We start from the raw sequence: 12002 nt of genomic DNA, 5'->3' as shown, positions 1-12002 counted from the left end.
AATGTAGAGCTAGGTTACCTGCAGATTTAACCGCGCTAAATTAAACATTTGAAACCTCACGCTGCGCGTTCGGTTCCAAATTCAATGTAGCGCGGTTAAATCAACAGGTAACAGAGCTCTACATTGAAAACACAGTAAGTTTATCTCGTAATTTAACGTGGGTAATATATAAAATACCACACTCAATCTCGAAAGATAAATAAATGTTTTTAACCAGTGGATTTTCTATTCTGACCGCGGGGTCAGTTGACATGGAAAGTTCACGAGAGCGAAATCTTAATAAAGGCGAAATATCATGCGACTGCTTCGATTTTTGTAAATAAGAAGTCACGGCATAACAAGAATCACCCACTGGGACTATTCTAAAAGGACCCTTGAAGGTCCGGGAAGAATTAGTCTTCAGCAACCCATGCTTTTCTTAAGAGGCGACTAACGAGATCGGGTGGTCAGGCTCGCTGATCCCAATAGCGTGGATCGATGCTCATGATATCAATATCCGTCACTGGATTTTCTAGTCCAGACTCGATTATTTACAAACCGCCGTCATAAAGCTGTAATATTGCAGAGTATGGCGTTAAACAACAAACAAACAATCCAAAACACATCTTGCAGAACATAAGAAAAAATGCTGACTTGCAGAAACCACCGATAACAGCGAGTGGGTGGGGTTTAACGCCGCTTTTTACAGTATTCCAGTTATATCACGGCGTGTCAGCTTAATGTGAGAGGAAAGCCCGAAGTGATGCAGGTCTTAGACATTTACTACATTCGGTGAAACCCTCGAGCACGGGTATGGTGCTGACAAACCTAGAAACATAACAGGGGCGAACTGGGATTCGTACCCACAATCATAGGGTTCTGGCGTGCCTAAGGGACGCAACTCTCACAGCAAGTTGCGGCGCCTTAGACGACTGGGCCACCCGTATGCCCCCCCGATAACAGTGTGATATGATATCTACACAAGATCCATACAGCCAGACACCGATAACTACATCTTGTGCTTACAGGGTGTGTGGATGTACGGATCACGGCAGGGATGAGGAACAAGCACAAACTGAAGACCTGGTATTCTCTGTCTGGTGACATCACCTACCCGATGACAAAGTCCGTCTTGCCAGCAATCATGTACAATCACATTCATATCATGGAAATTGAAATGAACACCACTGCCTTTATTGGTGCCGAGCAGCTCCTCTGCTTTAAGTGTGTAGAATGTGAGATCTGACAACAATTGGAAATTAGGATCCAATCAAACTCAACAATTGGATTTCCCGCTAGGTGTGTGTCCCGTGCGTCCCCATATTGGCTGTAATGAAATCTGGCTGTAGCGACGCAGCTCCAGGCAAATACAATAACAGACAGCAACCCCCCTCCCCCCACCAGCCAGGGACGCCCGTCCATCAGCCTTGGGACAGGATTGGGACACAGCTTGTACTGTTGGGACATTTCGAGAAGCGATACGTATAGTAATGTTAGGGCTGGGTTAAGTAATACTAATAAAGGCTTGTATTGCCAACATTTCACGATACGTCGCTGATCACAAAGAGCAAAGTCTTCATCTGACTTAACCTGTAGAAATACTTAATGGAGTTCATTCAATTATCAATGATATATAATTACATGGCCAGGGGTTATCTATCTATCTATCTATCTATCTATCTATCTATCTATCTATCTATCTATCTATCTATCTATCTATCTGTCTGTCTGTCTGTCTGTCTGTCTGTCTGTCTGTCTGTCTGCCTGTCTGTCTGTCTGTCTGTCTATCTATCTGACTATCTATCTATCTATCTATCTATCTATCTATCTATGCACACACACACACACACACACACACACACACACACACACACACACACACACACACACACACGCACGCACGCACGCACGCACGCACGCACGCACGCACACACACACACACACCTCACGAAACAGATGACAACGCATGGTGAATACATGATAAGCAGTTGAACATACAACAGGTCAGTGTGTCAATTCAATTCAATTCTTTATTGTATGAAAGGCCACAGGCCCATATACAACGGAGTTACATAACATATTTTATAAGATACAAAGTCAAGGTCACAATTCACTTCGTAACAAAAACGCATTATGTATGTACAAAGCCAGTTGATGTTGTGTTAGAAGATCCTTGCAGGACAGTAATGAAGACGATGTTATAGCATTAAAAGATAAAGACCACTGCGGTAAGTACTTGTTTCTAAGATTTTCGTATGTAGTACAAATAAACATAAAATGGTATTCATCTTCGACAACAATGTCACAGAATGGGCATAACCTTAGGGATTTCTCAATAGATGAAAATCTCCCTGTGTTAATTTTTACATCATTCAGGCCAAGTCTAAAACGAATAATGATGTTACGAAAATTCCTGTACCGTTAGTTTGATAAATACGATAAGTAAGTATGTCACTCGCCGAGAAACACGTCATCCACAATGACTGACATCACCATGACATCCAGAATGCGTGTGATTGCAGTGGTTTGTGTGTACACACACGTCCAGTAGGGGATCTGGGGACTTCATGGCAACAACACCAGCACCAAATCAAGGTGTTGCCCTGCTCAAACCATTTGTAAACATATTCCACAGCATCTCCGTCAAACGACCAATTTCTTTTGCCACACGTGCTTATAGCTAAATGTCAGGTAATTTTAGCAAGACTAACATCTATCACAATGTGTATACTCTTTAAATATTACAGATTATAATGTTGTACAGAAATACCAACGAGAGTGACATCAAACGAGAGGCTGAAGGGTCTGTCGTAACGCTTCGGTAATGTTCTCGTAGTTTATGGAGGACATACATTAAGAGAAAGATAACGTTTCCTTCTATAAGAAATAGCGAACATTTGGCTGCAGATCTTTGTCATCAAACCCACGGGGAAATGTTATGTGACGCTATTTGTGTGGTATTGTTCGAAATACCGTATTCGACGTAATAAGCGCCCCGCTCTAACAAGCGCCCACGGCTCATATTTGCTCATATATTGGCTCGTGAACAATCCCAATTAGCACCCTTTCTGATTGATCAATTTACACAATACTTATATATTCGCGTATAATACGCACACGTGTGTTATATGCACCCCTAATTATGGGCAATTAAATTCTGGAAAAATATATCTCTCATATATAAACATTTCAGGCTGTCAGCATAAACCACGGAATTTATCTTTCAACTCTGTTTTTTCGACAACATATTATTCTAATAAGAGCCCCCTATTTCTAATTTTGAGAGCGCCCTGGGCGCTTATTACGTCGAATACGGTAGTACAAATGGGATGAAGGTCTGGCTATAAAAAGAGTAGAGTCTAGAATGTGTTTATGATGCAAACCTTCACAACGTGGGCACTCCATTCTTGGGAAGAGGAAGATTACTTGACTGACTAAATGATTGATAAGTGATTGATCATGGTCAAATGATTGATTAAATAATAGATAAAACGGAGATAATAACGGTTTGAATAAAGGAATGGTTAAAGGATTGATTAAATTATTGATAAAAAGAAAAATTAAATATTCTATTAAATGATTGATTAAAGGATTGATTAAACCAGTGGTAGACGGACTGATAACAGGCGTGCTTAAATGATTGATTTTTAAACGCAGCACAGAATATTTAAACAATATGGCGGCGTGTGAGTGAGTTGGGTTTAGCGTTACTTACAGCAGCGTAAAAGCAATGTTTAGAACAGGTACTACATGAATGGGGTTCACATATTGTACCATTTGAATTCGAACACGTTTTTTCAGCTTGTACCACGGGGCTACATGACGAATCCAGTGGGATAAGGAGTAAACCGTAGAACGAGGAGTCCTAACTTTAGCATGGTGACAACCTGTCCTCGCCACTTGCCATGGCAGAATAAAGTCATCAGCACCAAGGCTTTCAGGTGAGGTGAGGTGAAATGGGGTTTAACGTCGCGTCCAAGATTATTGCACTTATATAGCGATGTGCATGCACGTGTGTGTGTGTGTGGCTGCTTGTACTGGTCCGGACTGATGCCGATTTATAGTGCTAGTTCACTGAGATACCATGCCGCAGTTTAACATGAATACCCCACTTAGACACAGTATACTGACTCCGAGCCGACCAGTCCTTGTTTTAGCCCCTTAATGCGGAGCGCCAGACAGGACAACAAGTACCATCTTTTAACGTCTTTTGGTATGACGCGACCGGGGATCGAACCCCGGACCTTCCGCTCTCCGGGCGGACGCTCTACCACTAGACCACGGTGGCGGTCCCAATGCTTTTAAAAGGAACCCGATGAACATGAAGATGGAGAGGTCAATATGATATGAGACGGAGGATCCTTAATTCAATATCTACATGACTCCTTTTTTTGTTTGTTGTTTAACGCCGCACTCAGCAATATTCTAGCTATATGACGGCGGTCTGTAAATAATCGAGTCTGGACCAGACAATCCAGAGACTGACATATTGAGCATCGATCTACGCAATTGGGATGCGATGACATGCATCAACCAAGTCAGCGAGCCTGACCACCCGATCCCGTTAGTCGCCTCTTACGACAAGCATAGTCGCCTTTTACGGCAAGCATGGGTTGCTGAAGACCTACTCGGATCACGGATCGATGGACATGCTGGACGAGCTGTGCCAGTCACATAATATTGTTTGATTCCTCCTTTCCTTGGATGTTCTCATCATGATGCGGAAATCGAGAAAAATGTTTTGCACAAAAAGCCCCACCACCTCTACTCCTACCCGTCCAACCAAATTGTGAATGAAACGGTCATCCCACAGACGACGTATTTACCACCAAAGACTTAAACGCCTAAGACCTGCTTCATTAACTCAGTGACTTCAATTTAAAAGGGCTTTAAACCAATTCGCGCATTTTCACATGAAACAATTCGACAAATGCTGTTACGTCGAAGACTGCCGCCATTGATTGCATAAGAATCTGAATACATTGATTAAAGCTGATGACGGGGCTGAAGGATTGCCCCTTGACGCTGAGGCACGTGGGAGTATGTCTTTCTCGTCACTCTGGGGTTGAGTCATGTAGAAACTTGTGCTATATTCAGTGATTAATCCAAAATAAGATTGCTTTTCACACTGTGGGTGTTTCGCAGCGATAAGTTTTCGTTGAACCATCATCAACAGAATCCTGTGGGCACACCGGTCCGGACACAGTCGACACTCAAACAACTGACACAAATTAGCCGAAAACTCCATATTTCTTTCGCCAATGAAAGATACATTTTTAATTGTTTGTCATCGCAATTGGAAATATTGACCGCCTGACCTTCAGGTTAACAAACGACGTGCCTTTGCATGTGTTTGTGATTGAGTGAGTTGGGTTTAACGTCGCTTTTGATAGCAGTCCAGTTATATTGCGGCGTGTCTGCTTAATGTGGGAGGAAAGCCCGAAGTGATGCAGGTCTCAGACGTTTACTACATCGGTGAAACCCACGAGCACGGGTATGGTGCTGACAAACCGAGAAACATAATCAGGGCGAACTGGGATTCGAAACACAATCATAGGTTTCTGGCGTGCCCAAGGGGCGCAACTGGGCACAGCGAATCCATAAGACGACTGGGCCACCTGGCCCCCTGCATGTGTTTGTGATGGATGTCAATGATTGGACAGTATACGCTCACCTTTTCGCGAACACCTTGTCATCACTGGTCGAAATGATAAACTGATAAACTTGTACAATTGACTGCTTTGAGCAGAGGTTCCGTCTGAATATGGATCGGTTGTTTTCGCTGTACTTATATAAGCTAATTTTTTAAAGTTAAAATCATATTCTGTTAAGAAACAGAAATATGCGCTTCTTTACATCTTTAAAAATACGAAAAATGTGTTCATCGTGAAGGTAATTAATTGTTTGGCTGAAACACGTTTGGATCAGAGAATTCGGGAAACTTAATCCCGTTGCCATTATGTCTATCACTGTCCCTCCCACCCCTCTGTACCCCGTCTCGTGTGTTTCCCCCGTCTTTTGGCAGACCAAGTTGCCCGTCTCTCCGATCATCACATTAACACTTTCCTGTTCTCAGCCTCCCCATCCCTATCGTCCCGTAACAGTCACATCCAGCAATCGATACTGACCAACCCCTCCACAGAGCGTCACGATAATGGCGTATCATATTTCAATAATTTCTGTATGGGGATCAATTAGGAAACAGAGGGCATTCTGGGTACGCCATATATACATGATGGCGGCTCTAACTGTTCCACGCAGAGTAGGGAGGAGTAATTAGCGACCCAGAGGCCTTCATGATGCTGTGTGGTCGACTATACTCTAACTTCCGTTATAATCAGCTTTCCTGCGACAATCACGAGATTGTTTAGCCCTGTATAAGATGAATGATGTTACATATTGTGAGTTGCAAAGACGTCTTCCGATTTACCATTGAAACTGGTAAGATTGATTCTACTGCACTGCCTGCTGAGGTCGTCTTTTGTCGCCACGGTGTAGACAACCGTCACTTAATCCCGTACATCAGTCAGTGGGGGATTAATTATGTAAGCATTAAATGTGCAAGGCAAATATGCATGTAAGGAATGAAAATCTAAACAACGATTCAGATATATTTTTAACTTGCAATACAAAAAAGATGAAAGAAGTAATTGAAGTAAAAAGGTTTAAATAAAAAGCGAGAACGATCCTTTCCGTAATAATAATAATAATAATAATAATAATAATAATAATAATAATAATAATAATTTTGCAACAAAATGTAAATATGAAATGTAGATTGTGCAATGAATTTAATGAGACTGTCCAACACATTGTCAGTGGATGCCCCGCGTTAGCAAAAACACAGTATGTTAAGCGAATGGTGGCGTAGCTCGATCCTTTTATTACCGTCTTCGCCATGCTTGTGGGATTGATACAGGCCCATTCAGGGTACGACCAAGAATATGTAAAGGGCGTCATGGAAAATGATAAATTCAAACTTCATTGGAATAGGCCCGTTTAGAGCCTCAGACGTATCCAGGCCAACAAACCTGATCTTGTCCTTTTTGATAAATTCAATGAAATCGTTTATATATAGTATTGAATTTTCTGTCCCTTTTGACACTAATGTGATTGACAAGAATCAGGAAAAACATGGCAAATATGCGAACCTCGCTTTCGAAATGTCACACTTGCATCCCAAGAACCAAGTTGTCCGACTCCCCATTGTTCTCGGTGCCTTAGGTTTGGTACCTCCCAATTTGTTGACTGACATTGGGAGAGTACCCGGGTTTGCTACCAGGAATACAGCCCATCTGACAATCTTGGTAATGCAGAAGGCTCTAGCGTTGGTGAGTCTTCACATTCTCCGAAAAGTTCTGGGTGGGTTTGACAAGGCTGCGCTTCCTGGGAGAAGTCTCATTCGCTGTCGGAGCTGCGTGTAGAAGGGGCAAGGGCTCTGAGCTGATGATGAGCCTAACCAGCCTGACTGTGCTAGGATTACCCAAACTCTCTTTTCTGCATTTTTCTATCGTAATAGTACATAATAATAATTAAGAGAATAATGATAATAATCCGTCAAAAACACATGCAAAGGTAAGTCAATTGTTCACCCGAACAAACATAATGGAACATAAGGGATTACATCGGACAAGATGGTTGTCATTGATGCTTCTGATCCTCAAAATGTCTACCATAAAATCTTTTGAAAGCTTTACTGAGACCTTGAATATAGTAACCTTGATCATACAACGTCCACGTAAAAGTCGTATGACACGCTTTGAATTCGTGGTAGAAAGCTCGACTGTATCTTGACATTTGTGAAATATTGGCACCGAAGGCAGGAGCTGCAAGAATGTTGCTCGACATGAAGGAAATTTTAATATTGGAAAGTTGAAGTCATCCCTTTTGTCATACAGTCTTGTGGAGAGTGTTTCGACACTTTGCACCTTCATGCATATGTCTGCAAATGATGCAGCTGAGGCGATTTTACTTGTCCCTTTTATGTCTAGTTCAGTTGGGTAAATCATCGGATTTGTTTGTTTGCTTGGTAGTCATCAACATCCCATCAACATCATGATCATCATGATGATGATGATCATCATCATCATCGGGTGTAAATCAAAGGAGGGGAATTGGCTATTTGACCGTTATTGAACGATAGCAGATAATCGATATGCCTAATTTTCTAGGCCAAATTCCATTCTCTTGATTTTGCTAATTTGAGCAGAAATTCCGATTCTTACCATGAAGAAACAGATGAGCAAGAAGGGGAGTACAATTGGTGCCCATGGGGATGTGTTCCTCCTGCCTAGATGTCATATCCCCACATTTTACAAAGATGTTATAAACTTCAGATGACATTTGCTTTCTTTTTTGACAAGTTATCCTGAACCACTGAAGATAGATATGTAACCGTATCTGTGTTTACCACGTCTTGTAATGAAAGCTCCGTGGATCAATGAATGAAGTTTGTCCTTAAATCTGCTGCGTGGGAAAATGGTGTGCAAAGTGAAAATATAAACTATTTTGACAGGATTGAACTTGGTTCTCTTCTGAAATTCACGTTTTGTAATAAAAGCACCATGGATCAATTCTTTGATTTAAAAATTTAAGCTTTTCCTTTGAGGTTTTGAGAATGCACACAGTATCAATTCCTCTTGTCTGGAATCGTATACAAAAGAGTAACGGCTAATGTTTTCAGATTTAGAATCAAGCCAAAGTTTCTGCGTTAAGGCTGGCATTATTTAATGTTTCACTTATACCATATCTTTGATCAAACAATTAATGTAGTGATGCTTTTGTGGTTTGTTTGCAGGCCGCCATCGCGTGGCAAGAGTACAGCTGTGCGGCGTCAGGCAATATACACTTACTTTTGTCTGCAGATTGTGTGGGTGGCGGATGCCACAAGTAGTGGAATTTACATCATGAGCTGCAAAATCCACATTCTCAAACACGTTCCAAAATTGATCAACATGGATAAAATTTTGCTCGTATAGGAAAATAAAAGTGTTGGTCCTTCCTGAAACTTGAAATATTGTGGCACATTTTGGAAAACAGATTTTTGTCTGAGAATGTTATTTAATTGTAAGGCATCAATTCCCAAGTTTGCAAATGTCAAATTCAAGAACACGGGGTCTTTTTCTGATATAGTGGATTGATTTCTTTCAACCACACAGAGTTTTGTCTTCTTCACACTTTGTGCAGTCCCTATGGCTCACGAGGAGAGGCAACAAATCTTAAAATGAATGGTAACATTTTGCCTTTTTCCTTTCTTGTACCGATGGCAGCGTCGACGTCGTTGACCTTGACCGTAAGAAACCGGCCTTATATGTTTTCATTACATCCATCTAACATTGCTGTATATGTCCGTCAATTCGAATGATTTGCTCCGTGCAGCCTACAAGGTCGAATGCTTTAAAGCTATTAAACGCATGCTACATTTTCTGCATTTCAACTTTTGTGCAAAGAGTGGCGTGATTTTCAGAATTGAAATGTTGGTGTATGCCATTGGAAACATTTCTGTAAATGCCCGATCTACGCTGGCTGACTGATGTCGATAATTTATGTTGTGTCACTCCAGCAGAAATCAAGTCACCAAGGATACGTTCGATGCCATCAATGCAGTATGTTTCAGCTGTAAAGTTAGATTTGAAATATGTTATCAAAATAGGACAATTTTAGATTTGTTTGTGCCACATGAGGAAATGCTGTAAGAAAGAAATGATTTTGGTAAATGGATCTTGGTTTTTTAAATCGTAGTGCAGTGGTAGTTCCCCTATGTCTGTTGTTAGGGAAACGGAAGATCCCCAGTGTCTTATGTGAGGTTAACGGATGTTTCCCTGTGGCTGTTGGTTGGGTAGCAAATGTTCCCCTGTGTCTATCGTTAGGGTAACGGATGTTCCCCTGTGTCTGTTGATTGGGTAGCAGATGTTCCCATGTGTCTATTGTTTGGGTAGCGGATGTTCCTCTGTGTCTGTTGTTAGGGTAGCGGAATTTTTTTTGTGTCTGTTGTTAGGATAGCTGAAGTTCCCCTGTATGATGTTAGAGTAGCGGAAGTTCCCTTGTGCCTGACGTTAGGGTAGCGGAAGTTCCTCTGTCTGATGCTAGAGTAAGTCGGTTTGTTTTAGCCGAGACGATCGTCTAGTCGAGTCCCTTCATGTTAACTATGTGATTTCACACGTGTCAACAGATAGTATTTTTGTTATAGAATTGGTTCCAATTACCATTAAGCTATACTATTTGGTCAATGACAGATTCACGACAGATTCACGATGGCATCGGTTGATATGAGGACAACACGAGGTCAAGGGGCGCTACTCTCATTCACACGAAGTTCAAGGCTAAGGCGATGAATGTTGGTATGATCTTTGATACTGAGATGATATATTGTGTTTATTAGTGGTGCCTTAAACCTTATATAATCCCACGATACTCCCACGTGTAATCTCTTCAGTTTAAACGTATTTGTTAGAAGGTTCTGCGATAGGCAAATGCAAAAAACCTTTGTCGAGTTTTCAAGTTAAAGATATCAATGCTACAGTTTTGAGATGCACGAGTAGTGTGTCCATGCATCTCTGGTGTTTTTGTGAAAAACGGTTGTGTCTGTCGCGAGTAGATTATCCGTCTAGGAGTACAGTAGACGTTGCAGAGTACAGTTGTACAATGCTAGCTACGTCCCCGTACGAATGACCACCTGATATAAAAATAATCCCGCCCGCACGTGATGTTATTAAACACAGTTTGACAAGGGTGCATCATTAACAAACGCGTGATCCCTTCACAGGTGATGACAATATGTAGTTAATAAATATGATTCCACACCTTTTGGAATACACACAGTATATAACGGTATTTGTGAGTGCTCTATCAAGACATACAGGAGGTCAGACGAAAGGCCTTGCAAAATGTCAAATGAAGAGACATTTAGACATCGTTTCAAGAACAGAGAATATAAAAGCAAAAATATCCAGAGGGACAATGGATGACAAATATGTATTCAGTCGAGAATAGAAGACTAGATATATAGTTGAGAATAGGGGACAGTATGTATACCGTTGGGAATAGAGGAAAATACATACACAGTCGAGAAAAGAGGAATATATCTCTATAGTTGAGAACAGTGGAGAAAATATATATGTATATAGTTGAGAACAGAGGAGAAAATGTATATGTATATAGTTGAGAACAGAGGAGAAAATGTATATATATATAGTTGAGAACAGAGGAGAAATTGTATATGTATACAGTTGAGAACAGAGGAGAAAATATATATGTATATAGTTGAGGGCAGTATGACTACAGTATAGCGTGGAGGACAAATATGTACTCACTCGTGAATAGAGGACAAATATGTATACACTCGTAAATAGAGGACAAATATATACTCATTCGTGAATAGAGGACAAATATGTATACACTCGTAAATAGAGGACAAATATGTATACACTCGTAAATAGAGGACAAATATGTATACACTCGTAAACAGAGGACAAATATGTATACACTCGTAAATAGAGGACAAATATGTATACACTCGTAAATAGAGGACAAATATGTATACACTCGTAAAAAGAGGACAAATATGTATACACTCGTAAATAGAAGACAAATATGTATACACTCGTAAACAGAGGACAAATATGTATACAGTAGAGAACAGAGGACACATATGTATACAGTCGAGAACAGAGGACACATATGTATACAGTCGAGAACAGAGGACACATATGTATACAGTCGAGAACAGAGGACACATATGTATACAGTCGAGAACAGAGGACATATATGTATACAGTCGAGAACAGAGGACACATATGTATACAGTCGAGAACAGAGGACATATAGGAGAAAGGCAGTTCAGCGTACAATAGATATGTAGATAAGACATAAGGGTGACTACGGTCAGACTTCAGGACAGACATTAAACACTGATGACCACGTTCTCTATAAGTCAGATAAGCCCAGGGCAAACTAATATCAATCCTCAGAGGTAAAATGTTACCTGTCGTAAAACAGCAACGGGACATTCAGAACATTGCTTC

This window comes from Haliotis rufescens, unplaced genomic scaffold, assembly GCF_023055435.1.
Source record: "Haliotis rufescens isolate VD_foot unplaced genomic scaffold, xgHalRufe1.0.p SCAF_6, whole genome shotgun sequence".
Lineage (NCBI taxonomy): Eukaryota > Metazoa > Mollusca > Gastropoda > Lepetellida > Haliotidae > Haliotis > Haliotis rufescens.
The sequence above is the reverse complement of the archived record's forward strand: the minus strand, read 5'-3'. Positions refer to the sequence as shown.